Raw genomic sequence first — 21,870 nt, forward strand, 5'->3', positions numbered from 1 at the left:
CATGAAATACCTTTCTTCATTAACATACAGACTGAGTGTTTGCTTTGGTAGCAACTGTTCATACAGCTACAAAGGAAAAACTAAGAGGAGGGGAAAGAATTAAAACATTCTCAAGTGAAATCTGAAGGGTTTTTCCTCACTGAAAGGTAACGAAATCTTTCAAGAATAGATCTGTCATGTATCAGGAGAAGGAACGTAACAGCCAGCTTTTCCTCCAGAAATGTTCTTTCTATAACCACTGTGGCTAACTTCCAAGAATACACATTTTTACTTTTTTGTCCGCACAACCCCAAGGATGCAAACTCCCTTTGCTGAAACTCTGCACTCAGACCTTATGTGCTGAAACTGCATCTGTTTCATTCTCCCTTGTGCTGACCAGCACTGTTGTTTTTAGCTTTAAGAAAAAAAAAAAAAACACAGCAAAATCTGTTCCCCTTTCTCAAAACTGGGATATAAACATTGTATCACCTGAACTGTGTGAACACAGCTGGCCTTCCCTAGGTCCCTTACCAGCATTACTATACTATCTCCCAGAGTCCTGGATCGTTGGGTAGTCCTATTTCAAGTCTGACTCTCAGCACACACAAGGGCTGATGTGTGTTTTTTTTTTTTCAGACTGCAGATGAGCTTGAAAACTAAATGGTCTTTACTTAAATATTACAATACATCAAAAAACTAAATTTCTCAGTTTATTTCTTCTCCCAGCTCCGTTACCTGGAAACACTTCTCAACATTTCATGTTGAGGTTGATGAGCTAGAGGTTAATCACAGAATCTCCCAAGCTGGAAGTGATGCACAAAAAAAAAGATGATCCTCTGCCCCTTTTTTCCTCTTCTTAAACAGTTTTTTGTTCTGGGTTTGGTTTCTTCCACTTTTCTCTAAATAGTGGAAGGACTTCCCTTTCATAAAAGCTAAATCTTTTTGCTATGAGTCTGATAAGATGTATCAAGTGTCCAAAATACAGACATCCAGAAGGTGTGTAGTTCTGCCTGCGTTTGCCTGTACAGAGGTGTCCCTAGGAGAAGTGCAGAATCATTTAACACAAACAAATGGTATCAAGATGTTGTTTCTTCATTTCTACTTGCATTTTAAATAGAAAATGAAGAAACAGCCTAGATCTTAGGTTATCATTCTTAATGCAGTCAGTTTAACCAGTTAATAAAAAGAATAAAAATCACATACAGATGCATATAGGTCACACAGGTCCCTGGTATGATGCGTTACCACCAGGAGATCTAATTTCATCTGTTTTTTTTCTTGCATCTGCAACACAGCTTTACTTTCACTGCAATATACTCAGCACACAAACTAAAATGAGTAAAAGACTGAAGCCAAGGAGAGACGCTACTAGCAGGACTACGTAAGGATTTGATATTCTGTTCACAAAATATGAAACACTAATATAAAACCACCTTCATCAGTTTGGTAATTAGAAGAATCTTAATGCATGGTATTTTACATAGGTGTAATTGCTCCATTTCTTGTGCCTATTGAGCTGTGTTTCAGCTCCAAGTAGACTGGTCTGTAAAAGCAGTATAAAGCTGTATTTGAAGATAATCTAGACAACAGCAAAATTATTTACTTTCTGAATGCTCTTTCTTCCAGCATACTGGTAATATTACTACACCCTCAAAATTACAGACGAAACAAGATAGTCATTTGATAGATAAGTAGAATAGGAATGAACCAGAAAGTACTTATTAGATGAGCAAATCTCAGATAAAGAATTTCACTTGCTAATACAAAACTTTTTCTGAGATAGCTCAGAAGATGTATTTGGATGGGTCGTAGTGCTCCACATCCAGGTTGGCAGACTCATTTTTTCCACTTGGCCTTGCAGCACCATCATGTGGTTACTCTCAAGGAAATAAGATTATTTGGCCTATCACCAAATACCACCTGCCTGCCATGAATACAGATTAAATTTGTAAGCAGTTTAGAATTGGAGCAAAGTCTGTTTAGAGGGAAAATGGGAATAACAAGTACTAAGAATGAGGAACAATGTGTGTTTTCTCAAGGTCATTTGGTTTCTCCTCTGTATTAAGTTTAATAATTGATATTATTTGAGCTTTTTCTACTTTCTATGTGCATCTCACTTAAAGAATGAGATTAGGGTCTCAGGCTTTCTGAACATAAAATCTTGGCTGATCACTTCTTCACAATTCCACCTGTGCAAATACAATCAAGCTATGGTCTTGCCAATTCAGTATTTAACTTATACATATAATCTTAACATACACGTGTTAGGTCACAGATACTACAATGAAGAATTTTAGATTATACTACCTGAAGTAGCAATGGTCTATTTTAACTTCTAAGTATTTTCTTCCTCTGAAGTTACAGAACTGGATCAAGATATGGCCCAGAATGCATCTTCCCATGCTGCTTCCTTTCAACTTCTGCGTGCAAAATAGGTTTTCTTCTCTACTGATTTTCCAAGCTACTGTAAGAAGTCACACACATAGTCTACCAGTTAAATCAAAAATGGGTGTCTGGCAGAGTAAGGTGATAGAAATCATCCATTCAATGCAGTTATTATACTTCCTCACACTTTAAAAAAACCTCATGTATTTCTCTACATCTTTCTTATATAAAGCTGGAATATCCACTTCCCTGCACTCAAAAGAAAACTTTAGAAACATTCTGGAGAAATAAAATTCTACTTGTAATAGAGTGCATTTGTCCTCAACTGCAAAATTCATAGGTTGAAATTCCTTGGTATCTGATAAAACAGCAAAGTAAAGCAAAAGCAAAGAACGTTGCTATCACAGGGTGGTCAACAAATTCTATAAGTAGAAGGTAACACAGCATTGTTGTTTTCTGTGCTTCTCAAAGCCTGGCTGCATCAAACATGGAATTCTTGGGACAGTTAAATATTTTAGGGACACAGCTTGTCACGTTGCAGAATCTGAAGCTGGCTCCAGAATTGTTTTGGTGTTTTACAGACCACAGAGCTCAGTGAAGGTCTTAAGCTAGACAGGATTATTGGTCCTATCACTATGCTGTGAAATAACATCTTTTTTTCTGTAGTGATTTAAATGCTTGTTGTCCTTTTGCTAAGTATTTACTAAACTATCTACTAATGACTACTTTATGTCATAATAGTGTTCTTCATTTATGCCCACTGGGTATGTAACTGTTTACAAAGGGCATCCATCTATTATAATTCTCTACCAGTGATTTTTTTTTTTTTTAAGAAATATTTATCCAGAGTATTATAACATTGAACTGTGAGGATTTGCTGCACCTCTGGGATATATTCAGGATATTGACACCTCCTGCGTTCTCTCTTAAGAGCTATTATCATATGCCTGGAATTACTCAGTCTGACCTAAGAATAGATTATTTTGTGATAAATTCACAAAACTACTCACTATTCAACATTCTTGTATCAGGAAATTCTCTTACATTTTGACACAGAATGATGCAATTTTATTTGATTAAGGAACATCCACATTAACATTCGCAGCTTGTCAAGAATTCTGTTATAACAGCTAGTCTGTGTGAGCCTGCACAGTTCAGCTAGAAGTGCCTTAGGTGTTAAGGATATGAATATTGCTTAGTATAAAGGAGATAGCAGGTCTCTACCCCGTGAGCATTAGTACTCGTTCCTTATCTAAGATAGACTGAAGAATTGAGTTGAGCAAAAGTCACAACAGTGCATGTGATGTAAAAGACTATCGGAAAGAAGAAGGTCATGCTTTCAGTGTTCACAAGAGTACAAGAAACAGCAGCGAACCACATCAGAGCAAAGCAGACTTAAGTCTGACAATATGAAAGGCATTGTAGAATTAGAGACAGGTAAATTTTGAAATGGACTGCCAATGCAGACAGTTGTAACAGCATACAAAAAAAGGCATGGTCCTTATGACTTCTTTTGAGTTCTTTCAGACAAGTTTTTCTATCACTATATCATCATTTTTCTGATTATTTTGTCATTTAATGTCAAAATGTACAGGTCAGTGAAGAACAATTTATATTTGTTTCTAGTCTTCAGATACCATAATGCTATAATATAATGGTAAGTACAGCAATAATAGCAGGGTAACAAACTCTCTGGCTAGAGCAAATGAAGACAAGCCCAAATGCAGCAGCAGGCACAGAAACAAAGGAAAAAAAGCTGCTTACCTTTAGAAGGCCTCAAGCACCCAGGGACCTCCAGCAAGAAACCTTTTGCATCCACTGCCAACCCTTAAATGAGGTCTGGGAAGCGGTGGATCCTGGCTCCACCCCTTCCAGTCTCTCAGGTTCATTGCATGCACCTGAGCTCTCCTGTCTTCCCACCAGGTGCTCAATCACTGGTTCAAGCCATGACTTAGCATTTCTGCTACAGCTACCCTTTTCAGTTTCTTTCAAATTTGCCTTCAGACAGAGAATTCCACCATTTTAAACAGATAAGCAAGGGACCTGACTTTGTTTATGTTTTATGGCTCTGAATTCCACAGATAGTCTTCAGCATAGTCACTGGAATAACACTGCTAAACACTTCAGTGATTTTGACAGCTTTCCAGCTATCACTTGCTGTTGCTTTCACAACAGAAGATCAGAGTTGTTATCCATAAAATATGAATGATGTACACAAATTGTAGCTTTCCACAAGTTCTCTGGCTTTCATGGCTTTTTTAGACAACACACGGTGCAGTGTACCAATGAGGTACGTGCTGCTACTTGTCTTCATTGCTGCTCTACCATTATCCTTGGACTGCAGAAACAAGTCACTCCTGAAGAGCAGAGGGCCACTGTCCCAGAATGAATATGGAAGAAGCAGACTGAGAAACCATAATGACCAAATATGCAAATATTTTTCCTCAATCAGGTTCATTATCTATCTTTCTTTTGCAGAGTAGGAGTGTGATAGTCACACTGATCTAGCCTGATAACTGATAATTGATCCTGACAGTCAAGTGAAAATTAACTCCTCAGGAATATTGCCATATCTTGCCATACTTCATTTAAATATCAATTTTAAATATGGATCCCCCCTATTTTAAATGGAAGAAACCCCATCATTATAATAGGCATCATGGATTACAAAACAATCTCCAACTTAATACAAGACTTTTCAAAAGCAGGTAACTGGAATACAAGACATGCCTAATATCTTCCCTAAAATTTTTAACTTCCTACTACGTTTCAGTTTCAAATTCAAAATGTTTCTTGTTTTACTTCCAGTGGTATATAGAGCATTTCTCATTCCTATCCATATTAATAACATACTAGTCCTGTCTTTAGGATTAGACTTTGATTAATAAAAGCCATCAGTAGCTCTCCTGATTTGGAAAGTGTGGAGGGGGAACAATTTTTTTTTTTTTAATTTAAAAATACAATGAAAATACAGCATATATGTTTATTTAGAATAAAATGCTTTAGTACTGACTCCCCACAAAACAATCTGGATAGACAGATGTAAGGAAGTGGATTTGGTACACATTAAAGTTTCTACAAGTAGTTACACAGGTTTATATGTATGTATGTAACTACAGAAATGTAGTCACAAGTTTCTGTGAAAGAAATGCAAATACAATAATTTTTACTATTAAGAGAACATATTTTACATTCACTGTACATACCACTAAACTAGTCCAAGATGACCCCGTGAAGGAAAGGTGTAACATGAGGCACTATCCTGATGGACAGAAATAGTCCTGGCTTGACTGATGATCTCCTGTTAACTTCCTGAGAGGGGAAAGGTTTCTTACTTACTTTATGCTGCTGGAAATTTGTGCTTAGATATTGTGTGTCACTGTGAACTGAGCTGGTATGTCTAAGTGCTATTTCAGGGCACAGTTGCATAAGCTAGATATTACACTTAGTCATGTTTCGACCACTGCTAACAAGAAAAATCAATAGAAATTCCAAAATATGATTAAAGCATGTCTGCCCAGGAAAATGTATTGATATACTCAAACCAACATAACTATACCACTCTTGAAGTTAGTATAGGTTTCCACTTGTCTGTGGAATTTGTGTTAATTCTATTTCTTTAGTTTTCTTATTTTTGGCATTTTTGTTACAGTTGAATCACTTCCAAGGAGACACTAAAGAACACTAAATCCTGGGATGCGTTCACATCTCGAGTTACATCACTATATCTGTACTACTATGTTTCCCCATCTGAATACTCCTTATGTTATGTGTAAGCTTATTTAATGTCTAATAGCTTATTGTGTTGTTCATAAGCAAGTGCTATACATGATAGCAGAGCTGTAGAATCACGTTACAGAAAATGACTGCAATTGCTGTCACAGTGAAATACTAGACTCAAGTCATTAAAGGCACTACAATGTGATGCACTGAAGTGCAAGATTTGTGCATCACAATGCTCATGTATTCCAAAGCACATTTACAGAACTCTATTCCTGCATCCTATTGTAATCAATAAATTAAAAGCCACTTGTTCGCTGAAGCCAGGTCATTCTGGCTGCTGTTTGATCACACTGGATTTAATATTATCATAATACAGTATGTATAGGAAAACAACTTTAAACATACAATCAAACACATTTTTTAAAACGCAAATAGTTTAATCTTCCCAGGACTCCAGATGGCACCATCAATTAAAAGCAAACAAACATAATTAAAAAAAACGTAGGTAAGTTACTGTACGCATCTGATAGTTTACTACAGGTCTTAACATCTTCTGTAAAATTGTTGGAAGAGAATTCCTGACAGAAATAAAATAAATAAAGCAAAAATAAATGTGAAGAGTTGAGGAAGTTCAGATTAATTCTCTTGTTGAGGCTTTCAAACATGGCTCTTATAACCAGTCACATTTATAGGAATTGTATTCAGCTGTCATTGATTTGTCATTGGTTTCTTACCAATTTTTTCTCTCATTAATTTTATTGCCTTAGATTTTCTTATTCATTATACGGAAAATATCTCTACAAATGAGAGTTCCTAGCCTCCTATTAGAACTATTAAAGCTTGGAGACATCAAGATATGTCTTCTAACTGACAGAAACTAGTTAATGAAACATCACAACTGGGGGGAGCAAATAGGAACTCACATGTGTAAATATGACTTTTTTTCTTTAAAAGAAATTTTTTTAGAACTGTTTATCTCTGCCTGTAACTCAAAGGATCCTGACTCTGGAATGAGAAAATAACTGAAAAAAAAAAAAAAAAAAAAGTGGGTAGAGGTAATGGGTAGATTGAATTTAGATGAAAGGAATTAAACACAACTGAAACACTTTTAAAACGAAGTACTTTTTAAAAAAAAAAAAATAACCACTGCTCAAAGAACAAGTTAAAAATTCATGGTGGGGGAGACAGTTTGTTCATCTCTATTCAGCAGCCCATAGTAGGACTGCCACAGAAGGGAGAGACAAGAGCCATGGCACACTCACCAATTCCATAAGAGGCAGCTCCTTGTAACGTTTGGCTTCTACTCTATTCCTAACCCATCAGAGGGCTGTATCAGCACTATCTGCCTCTGCGTTAAGGAAGAAATCTGTAACATCTTGCTTCTTGAGAAAGAAACTCAGCAGGAGTCGGGAGACAATGAGAATACATAACCTTTAGTTTAGAAAAGAAAAATCAAATTTAACACTTAAATGAAGTCACCACAGCTAGTCTGGAGGCCAAACCCTCCAACTGTTTTTGATCAGTGTTGTAAGGGGCAATGAACACAGGCTGGGATAGGGGAAATTAATTGATAATGGAACGATGCTGAACATTAAGAAAGGGAAAAGGATATTCCATTTGATAGTTGTCTGACTGAAAAAAAGAGACTGGCACGTATATGCATGTACATACACAAAGTACAAAGATAAAGTGACAGTGAAAGGAGTTCAAGAATATTGAACAATTCCTGCCAATGTGAGCCATTCTTTATTCTCTGAGAACTGGAAGATCTATGAGACTAAGCTTGTCTACCTCTCAATGGAAGAGGCATTTACACTGTTACCAAAATTAAAAAATAAACCATTAATCAGAGTTTTGCACAAATGAACTACGAAGACATTGAGGACTGACCCTACAAACATTTTTTCACAATAATTAACCATGACCTACCCCAGTCTTGGGTTTAACTACATCCAAATGAAAATCTAAATCAAAATTAATGTTAAACATTAATCCCAGCAACCAAATCTAATCCAACCTTTAACTGCCTCTTGGTGACAAAAAGCTATAAAAACAAACAGGCAAACAAAAAGGAAAACAAAACAAAACAAATCACCGCACCAATCAGCCTCAACAGTGGCACAAACTCAGGCTACGTAGATTCCATCAGTATAACCTGCCCAGCAGTTCTACTTTTCATATATTCTACCAAATCCTTCACCAAATTGTATAGGCTGTATATCCATCTGATAAGTTTTCATCAACTCCAGCCCTCACTCTAAAACTTAACACCTCAATCTTAAACAGACTGTACAACCTTTCTTTTGTTGTAGAACTAAACAACAAGTTACAGTCCCAGACTCTCCTATACATGTTAGGTAAGACCCATTTTAAACACATTTGTTCTTCAAAGAGTTACCAAGATAATAGCGTAAGAAGTTTCTACAAAGCAGAACGGAATTTCAACCCTTCAGGATGATTCTAAAATCCATTTATTTATTTATTTGTTTATTTATTTATTTATTTTTAGTGTTTCACATCAAAACTGTAAACATTTAACAGTTAATTCTGTATAGGTAAGAATGTTTGAGATTCAGATTTAATGTTAACCAAAGTAACTGGTTGCTACATGTCTGAAGAGCTACGTTGCTTTTATCCTGAGATATGGAATATATTGTTGAAAAGCCTCGGTAAATTGTAGTATACCAAGTAAAGAGTTTAAAGAGTAAAGCAGTTTATATTCCAAGTTCATTTAATCTCTAAAGAAAGCAGTCTGAATAAATATAAGGTTTTGTTTTTGATTTATACAAAGAAGAATATGTATAAACCCCTGAACTGGCATGTTTACTTCAACTGAAAGTTGTGACAGGAAAGCAAATCTTTTGTGGCTTTAATCAGAAGCATTAGGGCTTGAAGTCTGAACAACTGTTTACTATTCCACTATCTGATAAAACTTCAGCACCCTAGGGAAACTAATTGAAAGGAAAGACCTGAGACCTAGACAAGCTACTGCAAATCTAAAACTCGTCAGCCAAGATGAAAATGAGAGTTTCAGTTTACTGATAAATCTCTATCTGAACAGTGGTGTTAAAATTAATGAACATTAACGAGTAGAAGAACATGATAACCACTTCAAATCCCTTGATTTGTAAAGCTAAAAACACCCTAGAAATTGAAGGAAAACAGGTTTCAGGATAATTTTAGGCTGCAGTGAATACTACTACATTGTTAAGAAAAAGAAAGTGTGCCTAACTCTAAGTACTAGTTAAATGAGTAAAACCAGTCTGCTAAATTGAGTTTTGATGTCTTCAACTAGATTTAACCAGAATCTTCAAGGTGTTTGTGCACTTAAGAGTGTTAGGAAGTTAAGATTTATTAAACCCTTCTTCAGCAAAATATTTAAGCATCTAGTTTAATCCTTCCCCATTCAGCAAATAAATGTACATACTCATTTATGTGCCCGACATTATACAGAGTATTGTGCAAAAAAAAAAAAAGGGGAATTTTGAAAAAATGGTCCTTAAAGAGAATCAAATTAAATACTGAAGTGGAAATAAACATATTTACTTTATTCAAACATATTTCAGTTTTCCTAGAGTTCTTAAAAATGTTGTAGCACTCTTTACAGTGTATTGGACAAAATAAGGCACCCCTTTAAAAATGAAGAATGCAGAAGTGATGCTAAACTTTGTTAGATGAAGCATGCAAACACTGTAAGCCAACCAATTCAAAAGAAAAGAAGAAAAAAAGCATAAGAAATCAATGTTTTTTTTTCACATACATCAACAACAGAAATCTTTTTGAAGAGAAGTCTGTAAGGTCAATACGCATACTCCAAGAGAAACATTCAGAAAAGATAACACTATTTCTGAGAAGCGGTATTCTTCACATATGGTCCCTGTGGCAGAGACAGAAGAGATACTTGTGCCAGAATCCTTCTCTGTGGAGGGCTCAAAGGATCTGTCTGAAACTGAAGTGACTACAGAATAGTTTCCTGGATGTTTTGACATTACAAATAGCATCAAGTCACAAGGACTAAGTGGAACTCATCCAAGACTTCAAGAGCCAAATTACTCACAGCAGTAAATAATCTTTCATTTAAATCACTTTCGCATGTGAGTATTGGGGTTTGGAGGTGGAATTTGGTACCAAATTGTAGAAGGATGACAGAAGAGACATGAGAAATAGTGTCTGGAAGTCTGACATCTGTAGAAATCATAAATAAAAAAAAGATAACGGACATCTGGGTAAAAATAATGTACTTTGAGAGAGTCAACACTGCCTTCTATTAAAGGAAATTGCCCCTCATAAACCTAAAGGAAGTCTCCAACAAGGTCACCTCTATGCAGTTAAAGTGATCCAGATGATAAAAGTCTGCAAGTACTTCAAAGAGGCTTTCAACAAATTTCTCCATCAAGGCTTTGAAGGACACTAAGAAGCGATGGCATAAGCGGGAACGTCACAGATAAATGATTGGTTAAAAGATAGGAAACAAAATGTAGGAGTAAATGATCTGCCCTCAGGAAGAAGAGAGGTCACTAATGGCATTCTACAGGAATCTGTATTGTGACTACTGAACATTCAAAAGAGGGAAAAGGGAATGAGCACCTATGTGACAGAAGTTCAACCATACAAAGTCATTCAAGGCATTAAGGACAAAGAGTAACTGCAAAGAACTGCAGAAGGACTTTAAGGTGGAGCAGCTGGGCACTATAGCCAGACAAAACTCAAAGAAGAAAAGCACTAAGTGATGCATGTTGGGCTATTAGCACTCAGGACAAAGACTTTGGGAGTTATTATGCATAGTTCCATGAAAATACAGCAGCAGTCCAAAAGATGAGGCAAATTTTAACCATTTGTATAAGAAAACAAGAGAAAGCAGCCCAAGAAACCATGGTAATACACTGTTCCTTGATATCTTGCATATTGTGTACAGTCTTGGTCCTCTCATCTCAAAGAATAAAAACAGACCTTGAAAAGATTCAGAGGAGGGCATTAAGCATTATTAAAGCTATGAAAAAACTTCCTCATGAGGAGTGATGGCTCCTCATGAAGGCTCTTGAGCCTCGTAAAGAGAACACAGAGGGGATACAACACAAGTCTGTAACAGTGAGTGTTGTTGAGGTGGCTTTGTATCAATTTGTTCACTGATTTTATTTTTGTACGAGAACTAGATGGCATCAACTAAATAACCAGGATTCAGGTTCCAACCTACATCATTCTAACATTAATGCAATATGTCATTAGGATATGTAACTCCTTGCCAAATAACATCATTGATGCCAGAAGTTTATGCGGGTTCAGTAAGAGTCTGGATGAACCTGCAGAAGAGAAATTCTATATTAATCGGGAATTACACTTGGTTGACTACGTACCCGAAGCAAAAACAATTGAAACCAGGGTATTAGGTGTCAAACTCAAGTATGCAAGGTACCTCATTTTTCTTTTCTCCAAGCATCCATTCACAGATACTCTGGAAGATGTCCTTAAATGGGGTCAGAATCTCCAGAGACATTTAATCAGCCTGACAGTTTCTCAGAGTGAGATCTGTGTTCAATGTGCACCACCTTCTGGGTGCTACTTGAGGGAAATCTACTGCATCCTAGTTACCTGTTGACCAGAAGGCTGGGCCGGCCTTCAGCACGTGCCAGAGGGCACCTACTCCTACATACTTATACTGCTTTCTGGACTGACCTGTAACTGGAATCCTAAACAAAGCCTTAGACCTGACACCAATGCAAGAAGGTGTATTAAAAATTGGAATAGACATCCCGTGTTACCAGAAACACTGACATCCCTTTTTTCTTTAATAATGACATCATAAAAATCATTATCCTTTGATAGTAATTGTCTCTGTTTTCTGCTACATAAAGAGATATTCAGTGAACTAGAACAGGGTGAAGAAGGGAGGGCTTCTGTATATTATAGGGCCGGATAGCTAAGATTATTGAAATAATAAATTAAAAAAACACATTATAATGGCCATTTTCTTTTTCCTTATGACAACGCCTTTGCAGAAAGGCTTGACAAAAAATGTTAGCACATCAGTAAAACTGCCCTATAAGCCTCTAACAACACCTGTACTGTGAGTGGGTAGATGCTTCTGGGAGACTATTATTTACACTATTTCAGGATCTTTTCTCAGACAGTAACATATATTGTATGAAATTCACCTCAGGGAAAATATAAAATCCCAGAAGACTCATACTGATCTGAGGCAATGCTGTGTCTTTCCAAAGCTTCTCCACTGAGTCTGTCAGCTTTCTTGTGTGATTTTCAAATCTGATACTACACAGCTCAACCAATGTGCTGACACTCATAGGAAGAAGATCTACAGTTTATTACAAGCTCTAATTCTAGATCACATGCTGTACGTTTACCTTGTGGGATGCTCCATCAGAGACAGTGTAGGATACAATAACACATAACCCAAAGCATGCTGTTCTTGATACTTCTGATTCCCCAGAAGATAAATCATAGAGGGCAGAAGAAAGAGATTTCCTTTTTTTTCTTCAACACCTTAGTTTATTTTTCCAGAAATTCAAAGAGGCATAGCAATGCACGCTAAGCATTGCAGTTGTAATAGGAAGAGACATCTTCTCTGGTCTTTTTCAAAAAGTACAGACACAAGTGCATTAATTTTATATTTTAAATAATGAAAGCAAAAAAGGGCTGTGAACCTGTGGCTATTAAGAAATTTTTTTTAGAATGAAGCCTGAAAAAGAAGCCATGACAAACTACGTAGAGTAAGATTTTAACTACTAGCATAGCTGTACACATAGCATACTCCTAATTTCCTGTTCTACTGGTTAGCTTACCACCCTTTCTCTAGCTTAGGGATGTGAACAAAATAGTTTATTTCTGTTATCAAACAAATAAAAAATGCTGATTTTAATATGAGAAAAATATACACAAAGAAATAAGGAAATGCTAAATAGGACATACAAAATTCACGTAGAAAATGACTTTTATTCAAATCCACTGTTGCTACAGTAATGAAGAGATGTATTAAAGGTTTAATGATTTCTAGAGATGCCTTAAGACCCCTACAATTCTATGATTCTATGTTATTCTTACCAATGAGATTAATGGAAGCCAAGAATAACTGAGGTTGGCAGGAGACCCTGGAGCTCATCTCCTTCACTCACCTAGGTCAAAGCAGGGCTAGGCAGACTGGATTGCCCAAACCTACCCAGCTGAGTTTTGAACATCTCCAAGGACAGAAATCTCACAGCCCCTGTATTCCTCTGTTCCAGTTTCTGATCACTCAGTTCACAGAATCACAGTTCACAGAATCACAGGGTTTGGAAGGGGCCTCTAGAGATCATCAAGTCCAAACTCCCTGCTAAAGCAAGTTCCCTACAGTGTGTCACAAAGGTAGGCAAAGAGTCTCCAAAGAAGGAGACTCTACAATCTCTCCAGGCAGCCTGTTCCAGCACTGTTATCCTCACTGTAAAGAAGTTCTTCAGCATATTTGTGTAGAACATCCTATGTTCCAGTTCTTGGCCATTGCTCCTTGTCCTGTCGCTACATACCACTGAATAGAGTCCGGCCCCATCCATTTGCCTTCTGCACTTTAAATATCTATAAATGTTGATCGGATCTCCACTCAGTCTTCTTCTCTCTAGGCTAAACAAGCACAGGTCTTTCAGCCTTTCCTTGTATGGGAGATGCGCCAGGCCCTTTATCAACTTTGTTGCCCTTCACTGGACTCTTTATATGAGATCTCTGTCTTTTTTGAACTGGGGAGCTCAATCTACTGGACACGGTGTTTTTAACGCACCCCAGAATATCATTGGCCCACAAGGGCACACTGCTGGCTAATGGCCAATCTGTTGGCCACCAAGCGCCCTAGGTGCTTCTCTGCAGAGCTCTTCTCCAGCAGGTTATCTCCTACCTGTACTGATGCATGTGGTTATCATATCGTGATAAATAAATCCTCATCCCTACTTGGAATATCCTCTGTTTCAACTTTTTTTTCCATTTTTTTCTCAATCTGCCCTCCCTGTGCATCTCCAAGAAGAGTCTGTCCCTGCCCTGTCTGCATCTTCTCACTGGGCATCTGTAGACAGCAAAAAGGTAATCCCTTAGTCTTCATTTCCTAATGCTGAAGAAATCAATTTCTCTGACTCTCCTAAAGACAAGAAAAAATGCCACGACAGCCAAAGAGCAGCGCACAGCCAGTATTAAGTGTCAGCTCTTCAGGGTGATCTCCCTTTTCACACAGACTCCAATCCTTAACTAGGCTCTGTAACAGTAACGTTGCATAGCATGGTAAGGAACAAAAAGGAAGTCCAATTCATAAAAGTAATTAGAATAGAGATGGGTTTGTTTGTTCAAAGTTTTCTATAGTAAACCTCATGAAAGATGCATTTTCACCATCACATGCTTGGCCAGAACATGCAGCTCTGCTCAGGTCAGTTCACAAGGGGCCTGGGGGTGGCCTCTGGCCCTCTCTGCCTCCCCAGACAGCATGATCTCAGCCATACTGGGAGCTAAGCCCCTCAGTGGGCACCAGCACTACAGCAGCTCCTCTGGGGGGCCCTTTCCAGCCCTCTGTCACGTGCCTACAGAGCAGGCTGCTGCTCACTGCTAGGGATGAGTCCACACGTTGCCATCAAACCAAGCAAGCAACCAGCAGCCAATGACCAGCCTGAAGACAGCTCTCACATAAGAACCAGCCAATCAGAAATCTGCTAACAACCAGTCACCGCTGACAGACTCTGCAGGCTCCAGAAGCTTTTAGAAGCTTCCAGAAGCAATCAAAAGCGGCCGTGCAGGAAGTCAAGTAGATATCCAGAACACAAAGCAAAATCAATAAGTAAATTCTGATATGAGCAAAAAATAATTCCCAAGAGAAGCAGATTGGGGCCCAGGCAGACAAGCGCCAACCAACCTGTCGTAACCTTAGCCCTGCTTGGGACGATGGGGTGGATCAGGTGGCTGCCAGAGGTTTCTTCTTTCTTACACCATTGTCTGATTTATGCACTCAGATTAAGCAATGTTGTGTTCAGTGACAGACTATACTTGAGCTCAAAAGCAATGGAATAGTGTTGAATAAGAAAGTTATGAGAGCATGTAGCCGGTAAACCCAAAGGTCTGATGAGCCCACTGGGTATATACCTTGGCATGATATCAAGAAAGTGCTGAAGCAGGTACAATGCTTTCTCCTGACATTTGGAGATTCAGCTATTCCTGCGCTGACGTTGTTGGTCAGGAATGACATTTAATAACACAGAGAATTTCTCTTCTGGTAATTCACTGTATCTCTTGAACTGATTAAGCTCTAACTGGTACCTGGAAATGCTAGATGTGAACTGCAACCACATAAAGAGCTACCTCCCTTTGTGTGCCTTGAGCTCGTGCTGGTTTTATTCTAGTTCCTTGATGAGAAATTAATTCCTCTTTGCCTGTTAAAGACCCCTCATAGTTTTCTACTTAGTCTACCTGTGAGCTTATTGCCACTTAAACATGTTGTTACTGAGCGACAGGACCAAATGAACCTATGACTGCAGGATAAATATGGGCCGTGAAGAGATCTAAGCTTTGCTAGACAAAGCTGTGCTGCAGCTACGTCTGCTTCTGAGAAACGGTTCAAATATTAGGATTTCTAAGAGTCCTGAGACAAATGCTTCTCATCTGTGCAGACACTCCAGTCACTCAAGGACCTGAATGGTGCTGTGTTTGCTCCTGATAGATGAGCTCTATCATCAGGTGTCACTGGCGTTTGAATCTGAAACACCTCATGCTGTCCACTGTTGATCTGACAGATGTTGAATAAGATGGTGAGCAGTATTAGTTCACGTGGAACTTGACATATGAGGGCTTTCAGTATTAAAAATAGCTGCCCATCTCAGAACTCTGAGATATAACAGGAAAGAAATGAGTGAAGACAAGATAAAGTCACCCTAATGATTCATGCCATGTTGTGCAGCTTGGTCAATTATACTTTATGACTAACTGATAAGACAAGAGGCTGAAATATTTTTCCTATGCCCTATCAATGCTTTATGATCTATATATTATACTTAAAAATAAACTGTATTTTAGAAATGATTTTGATTAGGTTTTGAATCCCTCCCAAAACCTTTACATAATCAGGATTCACCAAACTCATCCTAGAAGATGGCTCTCTGCCATTCCTTCTTCCAGGCAGAGCTACTTCCGTATAGCTCCCCTATTCAGCCTGTACTGGAGATTAGACCAGCATTTGCTAAATGCTGATCTCAAAATCACCGCGTAAGAAGATACCATAACACTTCAAAAGACTTAGTACACTTGTAATTTTTTCTGAAGATGTATTTCTGTATAAAAATACAGAGGAAATGAATTATTTTATCTTCAGCATAATAATCTGAAAAGAAAAAGACAATCATAGAATCATAGAATTAGCTAGGTTGGAAAAGACCTACAAGATCATCTAGTCCAACCATCCACCTACCACCAATAACCCCACTAAACCATGTCTCTCAACACTATATCTAAATGATGTGTAGGGTACTAACAGTAAGGCAACCAAGATACCCCCAAATACTGAAGTTAAGAACAAAGAGAGCTAATCTTCAATGTAAATGTTAATTCTAAACAGCTTTTACTAAATAGTGTTGTTATTGTTTGACAAGTATTAATACAGCAGGTATGCCTATAATAATAATTAGGAAAAAATTATATATTTTTCACTTTTATAAAAGAAGTCTTAATCATTTAGTATATGACTCAAGGTCCAACAAAAGTTAATGAAAATCTTTTGGTGGATTTCACTGAGGTTTTGTTCTGATGTCTCAGCTCCTGGAAATTCCAGCCCCAAGCAAAAGTGCATGGAACGAGGACTTAAGATTTAATTGGGATGATATGTATTTCACTCAAGGATATATTAAGAAAAATCATCTGGATAAAGAATGTGCCTAACCTTTTATCTGTAGCATTCCACCAATTTAATCATTCACCTTCCTGCCACATTTGAAACAAGAAAATGTTTTGTCAGATAACTCTCTCAAACTGCAGCAGAAGTTTTATCACAGGTTTGAAATGGAAAGTAATGCTGCTGTTAAAATCTAGACTTGCTAACACATAAATCTACTGACATTAATGAGGTTGTCCTTCCAATGAATTTCAGCATGTTTTGCTAGATTTACGATGAATACGCATCGGTGGAAAAACAAATTAGATTGAATACAAGGTATGACAAATACATTCTCTCTGGCTTTGCTTTGACTAGCTTACACTATAACGAAAAAGTACTTTTATGTATATATATAGCTAAATAGGTATCACTTACCTACTATTAACTGAAAATATTTTAAATAAAATATACCTAAATATGCATTTCAACATTATCAAAACTGGGTAGAAAAATATATTAATACTTAAGTAACTCTTTCTTACATTTCAGTTAAGCAATATAGAAAGACTTCAATTTTCCAGATTGATACTAAGTTCTGAATAAAATTTGCATGTACTCCAGGAAGAACATGCCTTTCTTCAAGATATTGCAGATTTCTTCAATGTTTTTAAGTACAAGCAGATAAAATATCTTTATTCCAGAGATGCAGCACATAAAACTAACGGGAATATAGGCGTATTTGGAGAAATTTTGTTCCTTCAGGACTAAACAAAAGGGATTTATGTGTAAATCCCATAGCTCCATCTTGTAGCTTTCCTCTTCAGCAAACAGAATCTGAGATGAAAAAATTCTCTTGCTTTTTACTCTTTTTGTCACAAAATACAAACCACATTTGGTTTGAACATATGGCCACTAAATTCAGTGGAAACAATCCATTGATTTCAATTGGAATTGGATGAGTTTTGAGTTCTCAAACTTACTAGAAGATCTGAGCATAAGTGTGGCATCTCTTGGCATAGGATCATGGATTTAGACGTGTCTGCCAAATCTCAGACTCCCAACTGGACGTGCAAACTTCAAAGCACATTTGGAAGTATACAACTTCCGGGTTGTTGATTTTGTTAGAAAATAGCTACGTCATCTATATTGTAGTGTATGGAAATAATTCATATTTGGATGTCTCAAATATGCTTCTTGAACATTATTTTAAGGTTTGCATAAACAAAATTCTAATTTTACTAAGGTCGTTCAAAACTATTCTAGCAGCTCTTTAGCTTAGCAGCCTCAGTGACATGAAGTCAGCCACTATGAGTATGTCTGAAGCACCATGCTCTTACTTTTCATATGTTGACAGAAAATTTTTATGTCTTCTTGATAACTTCTTCCACTTTGTCCCTTGAAAAAAATTCACTGATAGCAAAATACTAGGAAACTGTGTATGTGTTGAGGGGGCAAAATAAAACTGAGGAGGAAGAATTGATTATCTGAAGAATTAAACATTGGATCATAGAAACAGCAAGGAATACAATCAGAATCTCTTCTGTGTTGGATAACCTTGTTTTTATGAACAGAAACATTTATTTAGAAGGCTATTTCATTATGTCAGATGTAGGAAAGTGCAGAAACCTACCTAAGACCTTTTTGCCCTTCAATGAGGGTAAAATATTTGCACTGATTAAAAATAAATACAACAATCCCATTTCCTGTTGTGAAAATTGAGTAGTTAATATTACTAGAGATTCTTTTTGTTATATTGTGAATATTCTCTTCACTATATTCAATTTGAGTACAAGTTGCACTATTTGAGGTTCTTTGAATAATTCAAATGCATTCATTTAATCTTGATTAGTGGATCAGGTTCTTCAAAAAGTGAGTATTTATTTTATTTGATGACATGTAGCATTAATAATGTATTACCTTTCTCACAAGCTGCTTTTTAAAGAAAGCAATAAAAATATGCAGAGAGACAAGACTTCTGAATAGAGATTAAGGAACCATGAAGCCACTTAAGCTGTCATTTTGAAAATAGTCTATTATAACTGCTATTTCTCAGGGAGAAAATACAATCTTGATAATGCAGAAGGGTGAGTAACCTGTGTTGAAGAGGTGGATGCAATGCCAGAAAATAACAGCACTGACTTCCATACATTACAAGACAAAGAGGCAATAGTATTCTGTGGCTTCATTGTCGTGAGTATGTTTTTGGAGAACAATTTTGAGTATTTTTATGGAATATTTCTGGATTCTCAAAAACTGTGTGAAAATTGCAGTGGGCAAAGGCTAAAGAAAATCACTAGGACCACTAGTAATATTAGTTAGGGCAAATGAAAAATAAATCACAGCTGCTATGTCTGAAGACTTTAAAGCTTGCATTCAAAGGAGAAGAAAAAGCATTAAAAAACCTATGCTTATGCAAAAACTCTTTTGAAGAGATGCCGTACGTCTACAGAGATATTAAAGAAGTGGCTCTTGAGAGACATGATCGGTCCCAGTGAGCATTGTTAATTGTGCAGGTGTCCCTGACAGAGTGCCCAAGCACATGAGAAATGCCCTACCTAGAAATGTGTATGGATCTCTGGTCACTTCAAGGGGCCTACAAGAGGGTTGAATCCAAATGCCATCTTTGGAAGATTAGTAAAACTCAATTATATTTTCTAGGTTTGTTTCTGTAATCACGGGTAAATTACTGTGGAATATAATTAGGAGAGAAAATTGGGAGAACTTAGAAAAAGAGGTGAACAAGTCATAGAGGAGTATGTTCCAGGATTTTTAAAATGTTTATGATACAAAGACTAAAGCTGAAGGGAAAATGTAGAGTAAAGGATGTAGAAATACCAAATAAATGAAACAATCTACAATTCCTATTTCCACTACTGTGCATAGTCATACACAACTGAACTAGCCATTTACGGCTTACCAACATCCATGCTGCTAATTAACTGTGCACATTTCTGATGTTTGAATGTACATCTGAGGTCATCTACTTTGAAGAATTCTGATAAACATCTTCGGTACAGTCTGAAATCACTATTGTACCTGCCTCAAACTTTCCGTCTTTGGAAGTTCCTCATAAATTTCTACCAATGGTGTTATTAAAGTCGCTATTACTTTAAGTTGCTTCCAACTACAGCCACTCATGACCTTTTAGAATGTTTCAGGAAATTTTCAGACTTGAAGGCCTTTCTAGAAATCAGAAAGTTGACAAAACTGGAAAACAAGTCCCAGTTCTAGCATCACCTTTTTAGGATGTCAGGCAGACGAAGCCAGCTGCTATTAAGTTATAGACTTGTGGCAACTTAGTTTGAAAATAGGGAGAGCACACAGTGTTGACAAAGTCCAGCAAATAATGAATTAAAAAGGAAGAATAAGTTGTCAAAACCAGTGGTGCAGGTTGGAGAAAACTTGTGAAACCTACGTGAGAAATGAGGTTGAAATATGCATAGAAGGGTGTACTGAATACTAAAACAATTTACTGAAAAATAGATTTTATCACTTTCCCTTTTAGAAATGGCACTGCCAGGTTTGTGTGATGATACAATGTGGATGATGGAGTTGCAAGAGGTTTCCAAGTAAGAGAGAGACCAAGGGATGACATCAAGTTCAGTCCAGTATCACCTTCACACTGAAGCGCTAGTTCCCTGCGTGTAGCCTTCCTTCATGTGATCAGCTGATGCTGAGGACAAGCAGCTTCACTGACATAATAGTTTATTGGTTTGTTGCAGTCGTGGGTTATTCAGATATAAGCACTTAACAAACGCACACAAAAAATAAGACACCTCTTCCCAGTTCATAAGAATTTTCTTTTCTCATGAAGAGACAAATCTATTTATCAATTTTTCTGTATTATGTCAGTGCTCCTTGCAGCATCTTTTTGCTGTTGATGTTTCTCCTGCATAAAGGGAAACATTATTTAATGTTTTCATTTAGTTTCTCTATGGTACAGGTGCACATGCCTAAGCACAGTTGGCTCCCTGTTAGCTTTCCGAAAGACTTGTCACAGAAAAGAAAGTGACGTGCCAATGCAGCATTTAGCAAGAGAGTGAAGAAAGGGAAGCGAAAACCCAGCAACTGTTCTTACCTTCTTGAATAGATTCTGTTTTGCACTATAGGAGCACACTTCTCTGCACGGCTGGCTCTTGTGCTAGTTAAGCAAAATTTGTCAAAGGAAACAAAAATATTTGCCAACTTGGCTTTAATGCAAAACCTATTCTTTGTTCTTTTGCATACATCAAATGTCAGCCTCTCTATACTCCTCTGACAGGAAACTGGCATGAAAGACAAAACACAACCAGGTGCATCCTGGCAAGCAAAAACTATTCTGAAGAGCTTAGGAGCCCTGATTGGTGGGAGAAGAGGGGGGCTGGGCTTCTTTTATTTGCTGTTGATCAGTCATTCTAATTTTCATACTTACAATATGGAGTACACCTTTTTATGTAAATACTAGGCTTTAGATACATCTGATTTTAGCTATATAAGAGACACATCATCTTAATTTTCTAACTTTCTTCCTTCTTCAACTGGGTAGACACAGATTCCAAAATTTTAGAGTTGAAGGAATTATCCTTGCAGGATATTCTAACCTTTTTCCCAAAACCCAGCTTAGAAATCTATTAGACAATAAACTTAGACAAAACACCTCCCTACAATCAAGGGATATCGTGCCTAATTATAAGCATGTATGAAAAAATACATTTTTTCCAGTATGAAATAGGCAAGTGCATACATATATTTATATCTTCATTTCTATTTAGCCTACTGCCTGGATTTACTGTCGTTGTAATTACTGTCATGTACTCACTTTGCTAACATCAGGTGTTCTTTGTAGAGGAAGCATTGTTAACATTACTGAATTTTCATTACATTGCATATGTCTTAGGAAATGTTATATGCAAATTCACCCAAATTTCACAGCATAAATCTTCAATATTAGCATTTTCTTGGTCATTTCTGCGTATTTTAGT

General features: G+C 37.1%; 1 long non-coding RNA gene across 1 annotated transcript in view; it reads right to left on the reverse strand.

Moving 5' to 3' along the window:
* The window catches only part of LOC110403212, a 30,418-nt gene continuing 29,331 nt past the window's right edge, over positions 20,784-21,870 (reverse strand). The window contains exons 4-5 of the long non-coding RNA XR_002441559.1: positions 20,988-21,050; positions 20,784-20,798 (exon numbers count right to left, since the gene is read on the reverse strand). This is a non-coding gene — a long non-coding RNA (uncharacterized LOC110403212). The remainder of the gene's footprint in view (positions 20,799-20,987; positions 21,051-21,870) is intronic.

The sequence above is a fragment of the Numida meleagris genome, chromosome 8 (genome assembly GCF_002078875.1).
Source record: "Numida meleagris isolate 19003 breed g44 Domestic line chromosome 8, NumMel1.0, whole genome shotgun sequence".
Taxonomy (NCBI): Eukaryota; Metazoa; Chordata; class Aves; order Galliformes; family Numididae; genus Numida; species Numida meleagris.